This window comes from Pogona vitticeps, chromosome 2 (genome assembly GCF_051106095.1).
Source record: "Pogona vitticeps strain Pit_001003342236 chromosome 2, PviZW2.1, whole genome shotgun sequence".
NCBI classification, from domain to species: Eukaryota; Metazoa; Chordata; class Lepidosauria; order Squamata; family Agamidae; genus Pogona; species Pogona vitticeps.
This window is the reverse complement of record NC_135784.1, coordinates 17,749,559-17,756,779: the sequence shown is the minus strand read 5'-3', so window position 1 is coordinate 17,756,779 and position 7,221 is coordinate 17,749,559. Positions and strand designations below refer to the sequence as shown.

Here is a 7,221-nt window from a genome sequence, read left to right as displayed (position 1 = left end):
GTTCCTATCAGTACTGTAGTCAGAAAGACTCAATTTGAGCATTCGCTATAATCCACATTTTTAGCACCAGCAGGGGGCCTTGGAACTGAGCCCTGAAGATATGGGGCTCCTTGTGCATGTATTTATTGCCGCACAAATGCAGTTGGAGTGGTTCAACTTCCTGCTTATGTGTCTGGCCGCATGAAGCATTTGGCACACACACAAACACACAGACACAAACACAGACACACACACACACACAAACAAATACAAAAAGCAGCACTAGCATCTCCAGACTCCCTTCAGTTTTAAAGTCTTTGCTCAGGAAGACTTTTTCCTGATATGAAGGTTGGTAGAGGTGATCAACAATCTTGCATTAAGTCCAAAAACAAACAAACAAAAACATTGTGTGGTTGTATGGTTGTATTTTGAGATAACACCAGTTAATAGGAAAAGTAGACAGCGGCCAGGAGAGAACTCATTAGCTTTGTTTATTATCACGTGTCATATTTTACAAACCACTGACCAGAATGAGGAAATTGTGGGAATCCTGGGATTTAGAAGGGGAGAGACCCAGAAAACATGGAGGTTACATCCGTAATGATCAGTTTCCTCGTCGAGACCTTAAAAACATATTTTCATTATTCAAAATTATTCCACAGTGATGTGTTTGTGTGTGTTTAGTCGTTTAGTCGTGTCCGACTCTTCGTGACCCCATGGACCAGAGCACGCCAGGCCCTCCTGTCTTCTACTGCCTCCCGGAGTTGTGTCAGGTTCATGTTGGTTGCTTCGCAGACACTGTCCAGCCATCTCATCCTTGGTCGTCCCCTTCTCCTCTTGCCATCACACCTTCCTAACATCAAGGTTTTTTCCAAGGACTCTTTTCTTCTCATGAGATGGCCAAAGTACTGGAGCCTCAGCTTCAGGATCTGTCCTTCAAGTGAGCATTCAGGGTTGATTTCCTTTAGAACTGATAGGTTTGTTCTCCTTGCAGTCCAGGGGATTCTCAAGAGCCTCCTCCAGCACCACAATTCAAAGGCATCAATTCTTCGGCGGTCTGCTTTCTTTATGGTCCAGCTCTCACTTCCATACATCACGACAGGAAAAACCATAGCTTTGACTATTCGGACTTTTGTTGGCAAGGTGATGTCTCTGCTTTTCAAGATGCTGTCAAGATTTGTCATCGCTTTCCTCCCAAGAAGAAGGCGCCTTTTAATTTCAGGGCTGCTGTCTCCATCTGAAGTAATCATGGAGCCCAGGAAGATAAAATTTGACACTGCCTCCATATCTTCCCCTTCTATTTCCCAGGAGGTGATGGGACCAGTGGCCATGATCTTAGTTTTTTTGATGTTGAGTTTCAGACCGTTTTTTGCACTCTCCTCTTTCACTCTCATTACAAGGTTCTTTAATTCCTCCTCACTTTCTGCCATCAGAGTGGTATCATCTGCATATCGGAGGTTGTTGATATTTCTTCCGGCAATCTTAATTCCGGCTTGGGTTTCTTCCAGTCCAGCCTTCCGCATGATGTATTCCGCATATAAGTTAAATAAGCTGGGGGACAATATACAGCCTTGCCGTACTCCTTTCCCAATTTTGAACCACTCAGTTGTTCCATGACCAGTTCTAACTGTTGCTTCCTGTCCCACATATAGGTTTCTCAGGAGACAGATAAAGTGGTCAGGCACCCCCATTCCACAGTGATAGGTTCAACCTATGCCATCCAGTCCAATCTCGTCCGTCCAACCCAATCTCAGCTCCTTCAATTTTCCCTTCCCATTTTTCTGTTTTTCATAGTCTAGACCAGTGGTTCTTAACCTTTGTTACTCGGATATTTTTGAACTGCAACTCCCAGAAACCCCAGCCAGCACAGTTGGTGGTGAAGGCTTCTGGGAGTTGAAGTACAAAACTCCTGAGTAACCCAAGGTTAAGAACCAGTGGTCTAGAACAGTGGTTCTTAACCTTTTTGAAAGAAACGCCCCCTTGAGCCATTGAGGAAGTTATCATCGCCCCCCTCCCCGCGGCGATATCTTATTTATTTATTTATTTATTTATGACACTTAAATCCAATGACCCCTGAAAACAAAATTCAATTCCAACAAAATAAAATGCCCCCAAAAAGTAACATTTAATGATTTAGTTGCAAGCGAATTTTAAGACTCAAAAAGAAATATAAAAAGGGCATAAAAACAAACCGCAATGCAGGAACTAAAAATTTCAAGACGAAAACTCTGAAACTAAATTAAGATTGGAGGAAAATATATATTCATGCACATTGTAAAAAGGCTGCAGCCATCTTCACAGGTTTGGCTTGCTCCAGCGCCCCCCTACCGCCCCCTTCTGCTCCAGCGCCCCCACGCCGCCCCTTTTCGTTCTACCGCCCCCCTGAAAAATGAAATCGCCCCCTGGGGGGCATTATCGCCCACGTTAAGAACCACTGGTCTAGAATACTGGGGGTAGAAAGGTAAGAAAGGACGTATCCTTCAGCTTGGTACCCTGGTTTCTGTCATGCTGAACCTCTCCCACGAATAAGCATCATAAAGAAGTGCACCCCCAGAAACAGGGAAGGAGTGGAAGTTAGCATCTGAACAGTTCTTCCAGCAAGGTGTCTATGACAACGTCTGCAGTTAGGCCTAGTATAGTTATCATTCTCTTTGTTTACTGTGCTTTTAGAGCTCCTTCCCACAAATAAAAAGATTTGTTGGGCAGTATGTTCTGTTCATCAAGATTAGAGCACGCAGACAATAAACCAGTGAGTGGCTTTCTTTCCTTCATTGAATGCTGCACAATTTAAAATTATGGACATATATATGAAGTATAGGTAACATTAAAAACAAATTAAAATATTGAGATCATTAAACCGTTTTTGACCAGAAGTGGGGGACTTCAATGGCATTATCTCGGCCATTTGCTAGAACTTTCTGACATGTGGTGGGGCATAAATTGCACACAGAGAAGTCTTGCGTGGATCAAATTTATCCACAAGAAACCGGTGACAGAAGATAGGACATCACTAAACTGGAGTTAAAATAAACTGGAGTTAAAACTAGAAGCAAGGAATTCAAATTTGAACTTCAGCATGAGAACGTGAAATAAAAAGAGAAGATAGAAAAGAATGCAGAGCCGGAAAAAGGAAGATGTGAAAAAAACACATATAGGCTTCACCTATAGTTGCTGTTCCATGTAGCTGTTGTTCCATGCTTGTGATCACCCCAAACACAATGTAGGCAATGTATTCGCGAAGGCTTTCATGGCCGGGATCTAATGGTTGTTGTGGGTTTTTCGGGCTCTTCGGCCGTGTTCTGAAGGTTGTTCTTCCTAACGTTTCGCCAGTCTCTGTGACCGGCATCTTTCGAGGACAGCAACCTGTGCTCTGGTCCTTACCCGCACAGTGATGTTTTCGTATAGCGAAGGTTAATCCGGAACGGATTAACCTCGCTATACGGGGCACCACTGTACAATGTAGGCACTTTATGTTCCTGCACCCTGAGATCATAGAATCATAAAATAATGGAGTTGGAAGGGACCTATAAGGCCATCCAGTCCACCCCCTGCTCAAGGCAGTATCCAAATCAAAGCAGATCTGACAGATGGTGGTCCCAATTTCTTTCATTCATTCATTTCATTCATTCATTCATTCATTCATTCATTCATTCATTCCATTTTATACCCCGCCTATCTAGTCATTGCGGCCACTCTAGGCGGCTAGAAGGCCTCCAGCGTTGGAGTGCTCACCACTTCCTGAGGTCATGGGTTCCCTTGTCGTACTGCTCTAACAGTTAGGAAGTTTTTCCTGATATTCAGCCTAAATCTGGCTTCCTGTAGCTTGAGCCCATTACAGTATTACGCATCCTGTGCTCTGGGATGATTGAGATCAAATCCTGCCTGTCCTGTGGTTGATGACTTTTTCAAGTATTTGAAAAGTGCTATCCTACATCCCCAAGTGTGGAATTTACGAATCCTGTCTATGCTTGTCTTTCTTCCCAGCAGATATATTAAGGGACAGCAGCCATGTGCAGAAGGAGTGGCCAGAGGTTTTTTGCATCAAGTGGGCCTTGGCCAACCTGTGGAAACCCATGCAGATGAGGGAGGGAATAGACAAAGGAAGCTCTAAAGTGTACCATGTGTCACAAATATTTTTGAAAAAAAGATGGCGCTTGTACTTCACGAGAAGGTCCACACCATGAACAAGGGTTTTAGAAGTGTTATGTGTGAGAAAGGTTTGAGTTGTAAGTTGCATTTAATGGGAGACCAGAGAGAATATTCAGGAGAGGAAACTTGCATATATCAGGAATGTGGTATGTATTTTACTCGTCAGATGTTGTGACTCATCAGACGCTACACACAAGAAAGAAACCATACAACCGCCAGGAATGTGGAAAAGATTTTACTCCGAATTCAAACCTTCTGAATCATCAGACTGTACACACAAGAGGGAAACCATACCAATGCCAGGATTGTGAGAAATATTTTCCTAGCAGTTTAAACCTTTTGGCCCACCAGAGGGTCCACAAAGGAGAAAAACCATGCCAATGCTTGGCCTGAGAGAAATATTTTTCTAGCAATTCAAACCTTCTGGTCCACCATGGAGTCCATACAGGAGAGAAACCATACGGATGTGAGGAGTGTGGGAAGTCTTTTTCTCAGAAGGCCAGCCTTGTGAGGCATCAGAGAGTCCACATGGGAGAGAAGCCGTACAAATGGAGTGTGAGAAATGTTTTGGCAGGAATTCAAACTTTCTGATCCACCAGAGACTCCACACTGGAGAGAAGCCCTACAGGTGCAAAGACTGTGGAAAATGCTTTGTTACGAATTCGGATTTTACAACTCATCAGAGAATCCACACAGAGGAGAAACCATATAAATGCTAGCAGTGTGGGAAACGTTTCTCACAAAATTCACATCTTCTGAAGCATAAAAGAGTCCACATGGAAGAAAGCGTCCTTCAAGTATAGGAAATGCTTTGCTGATGATTCCCAGCTTGTGATCAGAAAGTTAATACCGGAAATCAACTCTTATCAGTGGGTGAAGTGTGAAATAAGTGTATTTCTCAGAATTCAGTCTGCCTTGTCCACCAAAGAATCCACACAGGAGCAAAAATGGATGAATGGCAGGAGTGTGGGAAGCGTTTTATTTGCAAGGCAGAATTCCTGGGACTCATGAGACCAGAGTGGACTTGAAACCCTGATTAGTGATTTTACATTGTTTTTCTGAATAATGTAAAATCACTAATCACTAATTGTGTGATTCTCTGATGAGATTGCCTTTTGTTGTCTGGTGTTCCTTCCCTTATCAAAATGCTCTGAATAACCACAATACATCTTTTCTACAATACATATTTTTATCATCTATCTTACAGAGTTTATTATTTCTGATAACACTTTGAAGATTGATATAGCTAGTGTTTGACAATGTGCATTTTTCAGAAAGGATGTAAGACTAGGTTTAGTCTATAAAGTTGCATACAGTAGCTTGAATTACTACTCCAAAAGGAACCTCCAGCGTATATATCATTTTATTAGGTCTGACTGGGAGGGTGATCGTTAATCAAGCGAGTAGTAAGCCAAACTCGAGGCAGCGCAAGGAATGCTTCCCTTGGAACAAAGGGTTAAAGATGCCGAGTTGCGGTTCCTAGAACGGGAGGGAGTAGAGGATGGGGCGGGACTTCCTTAGCAACTTCCCTTTTAAAAAATCCCCTTCCGGTCCTTCCTTTTAATTCTTCCGGACGGAAGCGGGGCTTCGGCTTTTCCTGGGGCTGTGTGTGTGTCTTTGCTGGGGAAGCCGCCCTCCCCGATGTCTCTTTCGGGGTGAAGGTGAGCCCTTCGGGGGACCGGGAGGGGGAAGGACCCCCAAACGCCAGTCCCAGCCCGGAGGGGCTAGTAGGCGCACCCCGAACTGGGCAGGAGAATGGGGCGGGGGGGGGAAGTCCCTTAATTTGGCTTTTTACATCTTGTTTTTACTGTCAGAGAAATGGGTAGGCGCTGGAGGGTTTTTTTTTTTCGCCCCCTGCCTTCTCTGGGGCCACAAGAACTGGACCTGCTATGGGGATACTATGCATTTTGGAGTATTAGGGAAAATCTCTTCTCGGCCCCCCCCATAAGATATAATAGTCTCATCACTAGGGAGAGTGTTTCTATGACATGTCACACTTTCTCTGCAACCTGTAGTTGACTCCACAAGCAAATTTAAACATGTTTATGAGTAATCTGGCCTTTTTTTAAAAACCAGATTACTCATAAATATGGCCAAACCCATTTATAAGTTCAAACATATAGGCTGCAGGGAAAAATATGACATGTCATAGAAATCCTCCCTCCTCATCACTACCTTAGTAATCTTAGAACTGCAGAGCTGGAAAGGACCTTTTGGGTCATCAAGTCCATCCCCTGTCAAGGAGGCCCAGTGGGGGAATTGAACCCCCAGCCTCTGGCTCTGCAGCCAGAGACCTCAACTCCTGAGCTAGCCAGCAGTTCTTATGGAAAATAATAATCTTAGAACTTCAGAGCTGAAAGGGACCTTGGCAAGGAGGCCCAGTGCGGAATCAAACTCCCAACCCAGCAGTTCAAAGGGACAGCTGGAAGAAAAGCCCATTGAGGAGGGTGCTCGTCTGGCTCCATTTTCTTGGCTGTTTTATTTCAAGAAAGAAGGGGGACACACGCAGAAATATGTCTGAAAACTTGGGATGAATGATTGGGGGCTTCCACTGCTAACCCCCCCCCCCGTGTCTGATGCCAGAGGTCATCATCTGTTTCTGCCCAATGGGGGGAGTGGCGCTAGCAAGGGATAAAAATGCTGCAGCAGCACCAATAACAACAGCAGTCTTGATTACTGATTTAAATCTATTTTTTCAAGTGCCTGATTAGCAGGAAATCACCCCCACCCACAGCAGAATGCAGCAGGCATAACTCAGGCCTCTTCTTAGAAGCAGGATGTTATCCTGTGGACCTTTTTCTTTTGATTAACTTAGGCCACCTCCAGCTGCCACCCTTTCTGCAGAGACAGAATAGCTCAGAAAGTTTCAGAGGTCTGAGTTTTAGAAACTATTGAATGGAAAGTATGTCCAAAATAGACAGTATGATAGCATGTTCATTCTAACGTCCAGGTGTTATTAGCATACATACTTTGTATGTATTGGTGGCTTTGTGTAAAAAAAATTGACAAGAAGAAAAGACATGGGTCTATGTTTTTATTGAAAGAACTTTCCCTAATTTCCAGTTTCTCCTTGACGTCCTCCTGGTCTTCCCT

General features: G+C 43.9%; 1 protein-coding gene across 1 annotated transcript in view; it reads left to right on the top strand.

The window, feature by feature from the left end:
- Positions 1–78: 78 nt before the first annotated feature.
- The window catches only part of LOC110069967 (uncharacterized), a 29,196-nt gene continuing 22,053 nt past the window's right edge, over positions 79–7,221 (top strand). The window contains 1 exon segment of the mRNA XM_078388207.1: positions 79–5,789. The gene's annotated coding sequence lies outside the window, so the exon portion shown is untranslated.